This window comes from Ornithodoros turicata, chromosome 1, assembly GCF_037126465.1.
Source record: "Ornithodoros turicata isolate Travis chromosome 1, ASM3712646v1, whole genome shotgun sequence".
NCBI lineage: Eukaryota > Metazoa > Arthropoda > Arachnida > Ixodida > Argasidae > Ornithodoros > Ornithodoros turicata.
The window spans coordinates 104,552,484-104,565,906 of record NC_088201.1 but is presented as its reverse complement, the minus strand read 5'-3'; the positions used below and the strand labels follow the sequence as shown (position 1 = coordinate 104,565,906).

Genomic DNA, 13,423 nt, shown 5'->3' with positions numbered 1-13,423 from the left:
CAACATTACACAATTAATCAATTTTCTTATTAAGTAAACAGCATAGACATACAAAAATAATGAGAAACACGATCAACAGCTAATAGAGAACCAAAACCCATCACATAAACAACAGACACATGCAGGAAAATAATTGAAAAACAATCTATCAAAACGATAAACATGCACGGATGAATAGCAGAGAAACACTCTAAACGGCGCATCTGCCAACGTGTAAACAACAGACAGGAAAATATTATTGAAACAAGATCAACAGCTAATAGAGAGTCAAAATCCAACATGTAAACAAGAGGTACACAAAGGATAATTAGTTGAAGAACAATACCATATCAAAACGAGAAACGGTCTCCACATTTAATCAAATATGATTACAAACAAAATTACAAGTTGTATTATAAAAAGTCTAATATTATTATATGTGACCACCATAGTGGAGCTTTAATTACAAGTGCCGATAGATGTATGTGAACAGCAGAGAACCTGGAAGACCATGGGACACGAACACAAGAGGAAATAAAATCTATAACAATACATTGGTTAATCAAAACAACAGAGGAGAATAATCTATCACTTCAATGACTTCCCAATACAATTTTCATTCTAAGGGACACTACAAGCTTTACTTTGTTTTATGAATCCGACACAGAAAATATGTTAAAAAATGAACTTCATCACATAGCACGCTCCTAGCCAACAATCAGCTCTAATAATATCTGCCCTGATTTGTTGAAGACGGGAGGCAGACACCTGACAGTTATGAACATTTTCGAGCGCAATAGGGAAGATTATTCCAACATTACACAATTAATCATTTTCTTATTAAGTAAACAGCATAGACATACGGAAATAATGAGAAACACGATCAACAGCTAATAGAGAACCAAAACCTATCACATAAACAACAGACAGATGCAGGCAAATAAATGAAGAAAGAATCTATCAAAACGATAAACATGCACGGACGAATAGCAGAGAAACACTTTGAATGCCACATGATGAATAACTTAATACAGCACAGAGCTAACGCTGAATAGCAGAGAAACAATCTAAACGGCGCATCTGCCAACGTGTAAACAACAGACAGGAAAATATTACGGAAACAAGATCAACAACTAAAGAGGGCCAAAAGGATAAATAGTTGAAGAACAATCTAACAAAACAAGAAACATGCACGGATGAATAGCAGAGAAACACTCTAAACGGTGCATCTACCAACGGTAAACAACGGACACATGCAGGAAAATAATTGAAAAAGAATCAATCAAAACGATAAACATGCACGGATGAATAGCAGAGAAACGATTTGAACGATGTATCTGCCAACATGTAAACAACACACCGGAAAATAATAGCGAAACAAACTATCAAACATTACAATTTGAAATAATATATCTTTTGAACTATCATAAAATCAACCTTGCGAGCTAACAATATAGAATTTTCACACTACTCAGGCACTATAAACATTACCTTGGCACAGGTATCCAAACAGGCACCACAGCTAAGCTTTCCATAGTACAACCACACTGGAGCCAAGAAGGGTCACTCTCTCCCTCTATGCAGACCGGTGGGGTCACTCTCTCCATCTATACAGCCCCAAAAGCGGGGAACCTGTTGTCAATCTGCGGGGTGGGGAAATCCTCTCTCTTTTTCAAATTCTTTCCTCCAAAAGGAAATATTCTTAGGACCGGTGTACAGAGGCGAAATTTTTTATTGATCGCCAAATAGACATTGGAATTATTCGACTCTCAAGAACACAATAAGAACCGTATCAAAAAAAAATCTAAGAATAGACTTTCTAAGCAAACGAGAAAATATTATCGGTGCAAACAATACTCAACGAGAAACCTTGCATTTAATGTATTTCAGATCAGACACAACTATTAGGCAATCATTATTCTCAACTCACAAAATATCAATCGAGTGAAAGTCAAGTTTATTCAGTGATAGAAACAATACTAATTCGAAAACGAGAATCAAATTTAATTACATCGTTTTATGTTAACTTTGCAATACACGCAGAAGTCGCAAACAACTCATCTGAAATGCAAATTATTGTGTTTGCTATAGCGGAAATCAACGCACACAACATTCCCAACTACAATACATTACAATGATGACAATGAATACAATTATTATTTCAATTATACACTTGTTTATTTCGATAAATTACAGTTCTATTCCAAACTCCGAAGTTTTCGTTTGTTGTCTTGATTGATGAATTCCGAAGACATCAAGTAACTTATTCTGATTATTGGGCGCATGAATCCAGCGTTGATTAACGCAGGTGATATGTTGTCGCCGTGTTTGTATTACTTCAACAACATGCACTTTGTTGCGACGAACTTGCGCAGTCTCTTATTGATGCTTCCTTTCTTTGTATGAAGATTCTTGAATGGCGTACAAGAGAGTATTAGATGAAAATCATCCGGCGGCCCACCACAATTGATATGTTTGTTGAGTTTCAATAAGTGATGATACATTAGACCTTGCACTACAATATTGAACTTCTGTTCATTCGACATCCTTGACTGGTAGAATAAAATAAATGTGTAGAGGCTCTAGTGGAATATATCACGTGATAAGATTTTTTTATGTACTTTCCATTTCAACCGTTAGGTGTAATTTCAACAAATCCGTAATGAATCGTGCGATATAGACTGCTTGTATATGATAATTTGATCTGATTGCTTTCTTAATTAATGCAATACCCATTGCAATGATTACAATTACGTTTGGTCTAGTGTATTTCAATTCTTCGTTAGCAAACCTCAAAAACTCGACCATCAACCCAAGTGGTCCTTCCGATGATGACGTGCAAATATTTTTATAACTATTGTAGATTCGGCATACAAGTTCTCGCATCTTGAATTCCATAATTTGTGCCATATCTCCGAATACGACCATGTCTAGGACGTATTGAAATGCAGCGATAAATGAATCGTTTCGCGGCTCCTCCTTTTCGAAGCAGCTTTTTATCAGGTCCTCCGACGACGTATGGTAACGAGTACAAAATCCGTCCATCTCTTCAATGTATAGCAATTGTCTGTTCTGTTTTGTAGTGCGCCTTAACATTTAATTAAATCATATTGGTTGTAATTTTATTTATTAAAAATTTATTATCGCGTTTAGAATGTTCCACCTGCCGTGAGAATTATGAAATTCAATTTACAAAAAAGATGCGATGTGTAAAGGAAAAACGTTTGCTTTCAGTGATTCTATGTACAAGACAGCGCAAGAGACCCTCCTTCCTTAACTTGACTTGTAGGAGCAATTTTATGGCTTTGTATACCGAGACCGTTGTTTGGATTCCCCTACTCCCTGCGGGTGAAACCTTAACGAATGTGTACGGGAACTCAGCTTCCCTCTCTCACTTCGTTTCCACTAGTTGGCCCTGAATGAAAAAAAGACATGTTTCTGTGATGTATATTTGCGCTGTGTGATTATGAAAAATGTTTGCCTAAATTAATTACTGCTTTTGACTTTGTTTCAGATGATCACTCGATTGATATTAATAAAAATATTCTACTAGTTGGGAATGTTGTGTGCGTTGATTTCCGCTATAGCAAACACAATAATTTGCATTTCAGATGAGTTGTTTGCGACTTCTGCGTGTATTGCAAAGTTAACATAAAACGATGCAATTAAATTTGATTCTCGTTTTCGAATTAGTATTGTTTCTATCACTGAATAAACTTGACTTTCACTCGATTGATATTTTGTGAGTTGAGAATAATGATTGCCTAATAGTTGTGTCTGATCTGAAATACATTAAATGCAAGGTTTCTCGTTGAATATTGTTTGCACCGATAATATTTTCTCGTTTGCTTAGAAAGTCTATTCTTAGATTTTTTTTTTTTTTTGATAGGGTTCTTATTGTGTTCTTGAGAGTCGAATAATTCCAATGTCTATTTGGCGATCAATAAAAAATTTCGCCTCTGTACACCGGTCCTAAGAATATTTCCTTTTGGAGGAAAGAATTTGAAAAAGAGAGAGGATTTCCCCACCCCGCAGATTGACAACAGGTTCCCCGCTTTTGGGGCTGTATAGATGGAGAGAGTGACCCCACCGGTCTGCATAGAGGGAGAGAGTGACCCCTCTTGGCTCCAGTGTGGTTGTACTATGGAAAGCTTAGCTGTGGTGCGTGTTTGGATACCTGTGCCAAGGTAATGTTTATAGTGCCTGAGTAGTGTGAAAATTCTATATTGTTAGCTCGCAAGGTTGATTTTATGATAGTTCAAAAGATATATTATTTCAAATTGTAATGTTTGATAGTTTGTTTCGCTATTATTTTCCGGTGTTTTGTTTACATGTTGGCAGATACATCGTTCAAATCGTTTCTCTGCTATTCATCCGTGCATGTTTATCGTTTTGATTGATTCTTTTTCAATTATTTTCCTGCATGTGTCCGTTGTTTACCGTTGGTAGATGCACCGTTTAGAGTGTTTCTCTGCTATTCATCCGTGCATGTTTCTTGTTTTGTTAGATTGTTCTTCAACTATTTATCCTTTTGGCCCTCTTTAGTTGTTGATCTTGTTTCAGTAATATTTTCCTGTCTGTTGTTTACACGTTGGCAGATGCGCCGTTTAGATTGTTTCTCTGCTATTCAGCGTTAGCTCTGTGCTGTATTAAGTTATTCATCATGTGGCATTCAAAGTGTTTCTCTGCAATTCGTCCGTGCATGTTTATCGTTTTGATAGATTCTTTCTTCATTTATTTGCCTGCATCTGTCTGTTGTTTATGTGATAGGTTTTGGTTCTCTATTAGCTGTTGATCGTGTTTCTCATTATTTCCGTATGTCTATGCGGTTTACTTAATAAGAAAATGATTAATTGTGTAATGTTGGAATAATCTTCCCTATTGCGCTCGAAAATGTTCATAACTGTCAGGTGTCCGCCTCCCGTCTTCAACAAATCAGGGCAGATATTATTAGAGCTGATTGTTGGCTAGGAGCGTGCTATGTGATGAAGTTCATTTTTTAACATATTTCCTGTGTCGGATTCATAAAACAAAGTAAAGCTTGTAGTGTCCCTTAGAATGAAAATTGTATTGGGAAGTCATTGAAGTGATAGATTATTCTCCTCTGTTGTTTTGATTAACCAATGTATTGTTATAGATTTTATTTCCTCTTGTGTTCGTGTCCCATGGTCTTCCAGGTTCTCTGCTGTTCACATACATCTATCGGCACTTGTAATTAAAGCTCCACTATGGTGGTCACATATAATAATATTAGACTTTTTATAATACAACTTGTAATTTTGTTTGTAATCATATTTGATTAAATGTGGAGACCGTTTCTCGTTTTGATATGGTATTGTTCTTCAACTAATTATCCTTTGTGTACCTCTTGTTTACATGTTGGATTTTGACTCTCTATTAGCTGTTGATCTTGTTTCAATAATATTTTCCTGTCTGTTGTTTACACGTTGGCAGATGCGCCGTTTAGAGTGTTTCTCTGCTATTCATCCGTGCATGTTTATCGTTTTGATAGATTGTTTTTCAATTATTTTCCTGCATGTGTCTGTTGTTTATGTGATGGGTTTTGGTTCTCTATAAGCTGTTGATCGTGTTTCTCATTATTTCCGTATGTCTATGCTGTTTACTTAATAAGAAAATTGATTAATTGTGTAATGTTGGAACTTATCTTCCCTATTGCGCTCGAAAATGCTCATAACTGTCAGGCGTACGCCTCCCGTCTTCAACAAATCAGGGCAGATATTATTAGAGCTGATAGGAGTGTGCAATGGGGTGAAGTTCATTTTTAATATATTTTCTGTGTTGAATTCATAAAACAAAGTAAGGTTTGTAGTGTCTCTTAGAATGAAAATTGTGTGGGATTCGACTAGATTAAGTCACGAGGATGATTTTATGATAGTGATAGATTATTCTGTTGTTTTGATTAAGAATATCTTCTTTGCAGTGTTATAGATTTTATTTCCTTTTGTGTTCATGTCCCATGGTCTTGCAGGTTCTCTACTGTCCGCAATTAACTATCGGCACTTGTAATTAAAGCTCCACTATGGTGGTCTTGTTAGACTTTTTATAATAAAACTTTTAATTTTGATTGTAATCATATTGATTAAAAGTATATTCTTTGATTAAATGCATTATAATGAAATATTAGCTGTTGTGCATGAACTTACGTACATTGAACTTTGGAATTAAAACTCCGTTATGGTGGTCATGTTAAACTTTTTGTAATAAAACTTTTAATTTTGATACACGCGCAACCTGAAAAAAAATTTGCAAACGAAGTCGGCCCAAGGTGAAAAATCGCCAAAGAGGTGGGCTGGTGTTGCCAGTGTGCATGCCCCTACTTGCGCGCCGCATGAAAAAAATGCGAATGAAGTCGGCCCAGGCTGAAAAATAGCCAAAGAAGTCAGCTCAGGATGTACAACCATAAGTGTACGCTCAGCTCTTCGGCCCGCTAGTAAACACATGGACAGCCCCCTCACCTCCGCTCCACCCACCGCGCGCTGAAAAAAATAATAAAGAGAGTGCTAGAGAAGTCGGCCCAGCTATTGTTCTTGAAGTTACATATCTGAACTTTGTAATTAAAACTCCACTATGGTGCTCAGGTTAGACTTTTTGTAATAAAACTCTTAATTTTGATTCTAATCGTATTGATTAAAAATATCTTCTTTGATTAAAATGTGCTACCCCTTCTGCTTAATTGAAAGCTTGCGTGATTATCACTTATAAAAATTGTGATACCCCTTTTATGCTATTGCGCCATACCTGTAATAAGTATATTCTTTATTACGTGTATTGTGTTTCTTCTGCTTCATGCTTTTGGCTAAGTTTTTCTCCTTCACACAGAGTCATAACATAATTCCTGACATTGATGACTTTAATAAATATATTTTCACATGTACTTTTGTGTATGACTATCCTTTGCATGTAAACCGCCCACTGCGCACCTGTTGTATCGGAAAAAAATTGTGAGTGAAGTCGGCCCAGGTGGAAAAATGATGGAAGAAGTCGGCCCAGGCTGAACAATATGATCGAGTAAGCGCGCAAGCAGCCCTCCGGCCACGCTCCGCCCCCCGGTAAGAGCCTCCACCCGAGCGCCGCCTGCCGCGCGCGAGGAAAAATACGCGAAAAAAGTCGGCGTGACGGTGGCGCTGCCCTGGTGGGGGAGCCGGCGTTTAACATGGCCGTAGTTTAACAACCTATCTATACTACTAATGGGAAATTCTGTAACGGAATCTTTGTGGCTAAATAATATTAAAACGAACGCAGCTGTCAAGCAGAATACAGTCCCCGCCGCAGGCTTCTGATGTTCACATGTTCCACAGTCTAAGAACTCGACAAGAGTAAAAATCCACACTCAACTTCCACACTCTAAGAAATCGAAGAGTAACACAGAGATTAATCGCAGCCTCTAGTCCCATTACTCCCCATTTTAGTTCCCAAACTCCCCCCTCATATTCATCATCTTAAAATAAAGTTGTTATTTTTCCTGTAACCCTGAAATTTACACCCCAGGACTTCAAATAGCCACTGACCTTCGCAAAAAGGTCTCCTGAATGTAACAGTCTACGTAAATATGTGCTCTTCGTGAATTTGATAAAATAATACTGTAGAACTTAGCTAACTCAGCAATTTTCCAACCACATCGAGGAAGAAATAGTTAGATAGAAGAAATAGATTGTTTCTCGCGAAATTGGTACCCTATGCATGCCGCGAGATCTCATGTCACTCGACATATCACGGTTGGCGGTTTAATTCAAAGCTTTGTCATTCATGCATGTGAATCATGTAGTTGGGACACTGAGAACAGAGCGTGAAACGCGGTCCTCACCCTGTGACACTCATGTAGTCCCATGTATTTACTCCTTTCTGTTGTCCTCTCTCCATCGGTCCACGCCTGTGCGCGCCGCTCATAGCCACAGAAGGAACCAAAAACATGTATTTATTCGCTAAGGGGACTAATTGTTGTGGCAACGCATTTAGTTCCAAAAAGGGCTAAAATCACTCGGCGTACAAATCCTTCTCTCCTTGATTGAGCGCATAAGTGAACGAGGGACCTGTCACGACTGTATACTGTCGTGCCTTATGTATACACCATATGGTATGTGTAGCGCAGATGCTAGTAAAAGCCGATCTGTACATACTTGATGTAACCTTGACAGAAAGCGGTTTATGTTTCGTAGCAACCACGGAAAGATTAACGCCGCAGTGCCGCATTAGTTAACCCCTCCCCCTCGAACCATATTAATATATCATAGCCAGCGCTAAACATGATCCTGCATACTGTTGCCTTATGGAACTAAGCCTGATGTCTGAGCGTCACGAAACACGTCTGGTTCTGAAACGTATCTGATATTCACGCGCTAATATAGCAGCCCCCGAACAAAGAGAACGACACGACTCGACAACAAATGTGGCGACATCATTTGCCACACGTGTTTGATTCTGTTCCGTGGGCAGCATCGCATCACGATCGTATGAAATTCGAAATGAATATTTAAAAACGTCGTCGCAAATGGGGCTTGTAAATGTCATCGTCCACTGCTAAACACGGGCATCTGTTTATGATCGGACAAATTTATAGCAGCGAGGAGTATCGGAATACACGACTCGGCGTAAGAATGTGGACTGCCGCGAGTGTCATAGCAAACGTGTGTGTACGTAGTACGCCCAGCTCCTTGAATTAGGATGTGGAAGGTGGTGTTGCTGTTGCTATGCGTATCGGGTACGTCTGGCTTAAGAAAGTGCATAAGAGACAATGGAAGAGCCGCTTGACTCCATTATGAATCCAGCTTGTAACTTAAATATGCGTATTTTCTGTTTTCAGTTCTGAGCAAGGTGCCAAGTAAGTCAGTTTAACTTCCGGGGTTAAATGGTACTATTGGCGACTGTGTTAACTGCGACTTTTCCAACTTTGCATCTCCCGTATTCGTCAGTAGTCCGCAATAAGCTTCACAGTTATGCAGGGAGAGGTAACGGAATCCTTTTCGTTTCCGTTACCGCCTCCGGTACTGGCCCATATTTGTGTCTGTTTCAGTTTCCGTTACCGCTATCGTCGTTCTCGCTTTCATTACGGTTCCGTTTCGGTTTTTCGTGCCTCCCCTACCCCATTTTGATGTTTGCCCTCTCTTATTCTGCTTGTTTTTTCTTTTTTGTAAGATTAGACACCGTGACACAACCCAATATATCTACGTATATATTCTGAAATCTGCTTCAAGGAAATTATTTTGTGCACGCCAGAGACAACTTTTATTCAAATATATAGTTCTGGGTGTCTTCTTTGGACAGCTAATATAAACAAGGTTTTCACGGTTACTCTCGCTTGCAACTTGCGAATCACCATAAGCATATAAGAACTGTGCTCTTTCTATGTACTATACTCGGTGTTTCACGAGTTTGGCTGGATAATTCGTAAATAGGTGGCGCTATCGAAAACCTTTCTATTCAGTGAGCATCGCTGAGACGTCCGCCAAGGGCTGAGCAGTGAGCGGCTTTCTTGCATACGCTCAAGAAATAAATAAAATTGCCAACTTTACTTCGGACGCTTTCGGAATATCTCTTCAACCGATCGGAAGCTTCAGCGAACAAAATGTTCGGGAAAAGACAGAACGCAATGAAAAAATAAAACGTCGACACTTAGCGATTTTAGAGTAATTAATTGCTTTCGATTTACATATTTCTTGAGCGTAGCAGCGTACCGACTTCTCTCTTTCGCACAGCTATCCATCTGCCAATTACTTTCATCTGCCTAGTTCACACGGGGTGATGGAAGACAAGGAGCAGCCGCAGAGCGTGCCTTTTTCCGTATGGTTCAAATACACCGAAGCATCTCTTGTTCCTGTTCCTTATCTTTGGCCATCCCCTTATGAACCAGGAAGATAAACCTGTAACTGGCGGTTGGACAGCCGAGCGAAAGAGCGCATTGGTTCGCTGCGTCGTGCAGGAAATATGTAAACAAGAACCAATCCATAAATCGAAGCATCCTTGAGTGCCGACGCGGGCGTTTCCGTGAAATATTTTTTGCTGAAGCTTGGTAAAACAGAGGTTCCGAAAGCATCCGAAATCAAATTTCAAAGTTAGAAATTTTATTTCATTATTGAGAGTATGCAAATGAGCCATTCAGTGCTCAATTATTGGTCGACGTCTTAAGGACGACGACTAAAAATAAAGCCTTCCTATAAGTCCACCTGTTTACTAATTTCGGGGGATTTTCGTAACACCCGGTATGCTCTTCAGCCGTACTTACATGCTCCAGTTGGACAGGCCGTTTTAGTTTTAGTTCTTCAGTTAATTTTAGTTCACTTCGTTTCGCGCTTCGTCCTGCGGTAAACGAATTATTACCAAATTATTTTCGTTTCTGTTTCAGGTACCCTGAGTGCGCGATGTCCGTATCTGTTTCTTTTATTATTATCTTTTTTTTATTTTTATCGGGGGCTTACGCCGCCAGACAACTGAGATCATGAGCGACGCCACACCGTCGCTCTGCGGATTGCTTTTGCCCACCTGAGGGTTCTGAGGGTGCGGTAAAAACGCATGACACGGCACTCCGCTTTTAACGTCCCTGGCGGAAGACGGCGTGTCTAAGTAACTTGTACCCTGCCACCAAGTTGCTGGCGTCCGCGGCCGGGTTCGAACCCGTGATCATAGGATCAGAAGGGGAACACCGACTACCGGGGCTACCGACTGAGCCACCGAGGCTTTTTTTTTCTTTTCCACCTTTATTTTTCAGAGCTTACTACTCTGAGTCACCGAGGCCGTATCTGTTTCTGTTATACTTCCCTGCAGTTGCGTGCCTGAGTACTTCGCTACCCTTCGCCGCTCACCTTTTCATTAATTTGAAATAACTTACATGAAACTTCAATTTAAACACGGCTGTTCTCGGACGTGCAACAATAACAACAACAATGAATGTCTGAGTACTAATGATTACATCCCAAGCAGCACACATCCTGGCCCAATACTGGCCCAATATTTGTCAAATCTTCGTCCAATATGGGGCCTGCATTGCCAATATTGGTCCAATAGTGGGCAAAGATGTTATGCTGCTTGAGATGGGAAATTTCCGAGCTGTGGTCGCTGCGCCCTACCCAGCTTCAGAGAGGATGAGTAAAGTGGGGAGCAAAAAGAGAAGCAAGTCAGGGGTTTAGAGTTCTTGGAGGAGGCTGGGCAGCTTGAAGTAAGCCAAAGAGGGAGCGAAGAACTCGGCACTGATGGGCAGGAGTGCTATATGGGCCAAGGGCTTTGGACACGCCGAAGAGTCGGCAGTCCAGGATTTCAAGTTTTGGTGTCTAAGCTCCCCGCATCCCGTCGCTCGCACGTGTACAGGTCGTAGACCTCAATTACATGGTAAGTTGAGCACAGAATCATGCTACATTGACGCAACCTACACTAGAACACAGTGGTGAAGGCGCCGTGGAGTTGTAGGTTCATCGTGTAAACTTTATACTTATATCGTGGAACGTACCGATGCGACAAAGCAGCATGGATGCCGTAACGCCCGTTAAATGCAGCTCTCGGCCGTGACTCGCCACGAGCTTCAGCAGAAAGGTCAATGGCAACGCTTATCTCAAATCGTCTCAGTTGTCTCGCGACGCAACCCCCAATTATTATTATTATTTATCTCAAATCGCGAACTACCAAACCGGTTTTTTCATGCCCCCGCGTGACGCTTGGAGGGCGCCAGCTTCAAAAGTCACGGTAACGCTTGCTGTGAGAGAGTTCAAGATTGGGACCCGGGACCCTTCGTCCATTCTTTCCATGTTATAATCCACCGTTTTATATCGTCGAGAATATAATCCATCGTTGGGTCAATGGACCCCAAGAAGGGGCTGGTCCTGGCAACGTCCTCGACAGGTAGCTTCCTGCTAACATCAAGCAAGCAGCGTAGCTGCAAGCGTATGTTGCGATGTGTATACGACTAATTGACTCTAACGCGTGGGCACGTTTTGCTGCGGCACGGCACTGGCGTATGTCTTTCACCGAAGCGGACCTCCGCTAACTATGAAGAAGAGATCAAATAAGAGACGGGTGACCTGCAATTGCATCCATCGTTTAGTATACCAGTATGTATCCGCTCCCGTTTGTTGCTGGGGTGTCATTCCAATGCAGAAAAATGCGACACCTCGGTGTTCCGTAACCTTACGTCCCGAGCTGTAATGCCGTAGACGCCGACATGACTCGGGACCCACCGAAATCACATTCGTGTGGCTCGAGTAAAGAAGGTCACTCTATGTTACGAAGATCGTGGAATGTACATCGCAGGCGACCTTGCACAGATGCACCGAGAGGCCGATAATTATGGGAAAGCGGCAGTAACCTCGAACAGCCCCATGGTATTCGAAGTCCTATGGTATCCAAAAAGTGAAAAGAGCTTTGAGGGCAGAGCGTTGGTGGGCTGGATTTGTGGAGGGGCTCATTATTTCATCATTTACATCCCTACCACCATGGAGGTAGAGTAGCGCCCCTACCGATAAAAACTCTCATTCATCATCTCAAAATAAAGTTGTTGTTAGTGGTGGCGTTCGTGATATGGTGTTCGTCAATATGGGCGTCCGTTTTTGCTCCTCTTGCGACAAATATGATGCAAAGTAAGTATCACATCATTTACCTAAGATGTGCCACACTCTTCTGAAAGCGTGGCGATAGATGTCTTAAAGTCGGCGATCATTCCAGGATTTTTTAAAATGTGATTTTTCTAAAGTATAACCGCCCCAAATTCCTCAATCTTAAATACTACGTCCGAAAACAGCTAATTGAAAAGCTGATGGACGTTGTGTGACCAGGGTTACCAGACAAAATATACGACGTTCATGTCACTGTTTGCAGTAGGGTGGCACACTATACAATGGGAGTCATTCTATTTATTCATTTTTAAAGATTTGTTCGTTTATTCCCTTAGGGTATGTCCATCGTTTACGCTGAAATATCGATCCATTCCTTTCATTTGCAGATGAGAACAATATGTATAAGCACTCGTGCGACGAGCAGCCTGACGGAACAAACTGCGACGCCTACTGTCAAGTGCAGAGATCCAGTATGGTAGCCAAGGGTGCCTGCCACGGTGGAAAGTGTGACTGCCGTAAGTGCTCGGCATAGTCGTCCATTTGAGGTGGGGGGGGGGGGGGGTTCTCTGCTGATACTCCAATAAACTTCTCATTCAAAACACTATTGTTGTACGAGAAACACGGAAAAAGTATGTTGTCTATCTTCCAGCCGCAGTGAAAATGTATCCCTCTGGCCTTCGCAATCGGCACTGAACACTCCTCAAAAATAAATTCGTTCAATTAGTGCAATTGATAAAAATTGGTAATTCGTCGCTTTACGTCTCCACATAGCTATGATAATGAGTGACACCATAGGAGTCGGTGCGTGGATTAATTTTATCCACCTGAAGGCTATCTAACGGCGCCCAAAACTCAGCTCACGCCACCCCGTATCGTCTCGCAGACGA

General features: G+C 40.9%; 1 long non-coding RNA gene across 1 annotated transcript; it reads left to right on the top strand.

Annotated features, from left to right (window-relative positions):
- The first annotated feature begins 8,583 nt into the window (after positions 1 to 8,583).
- On the top strand, positions 8,584 to 13,046 carry LOC135367294 (uncharacterized). The gene is made up of 3 exons (XR_010414421.1): positions 8,584 to 8,698; positions 8,801 to 8,818; positions 12,923 to 13,046. It is a non-coding gene; the product is annotated as an uncharacterized LOC135367294 (long non-coding RNA).
- The last annotated feature ends 377 nt before the right edge of the window (positions 13,047 to 13,423 follow it).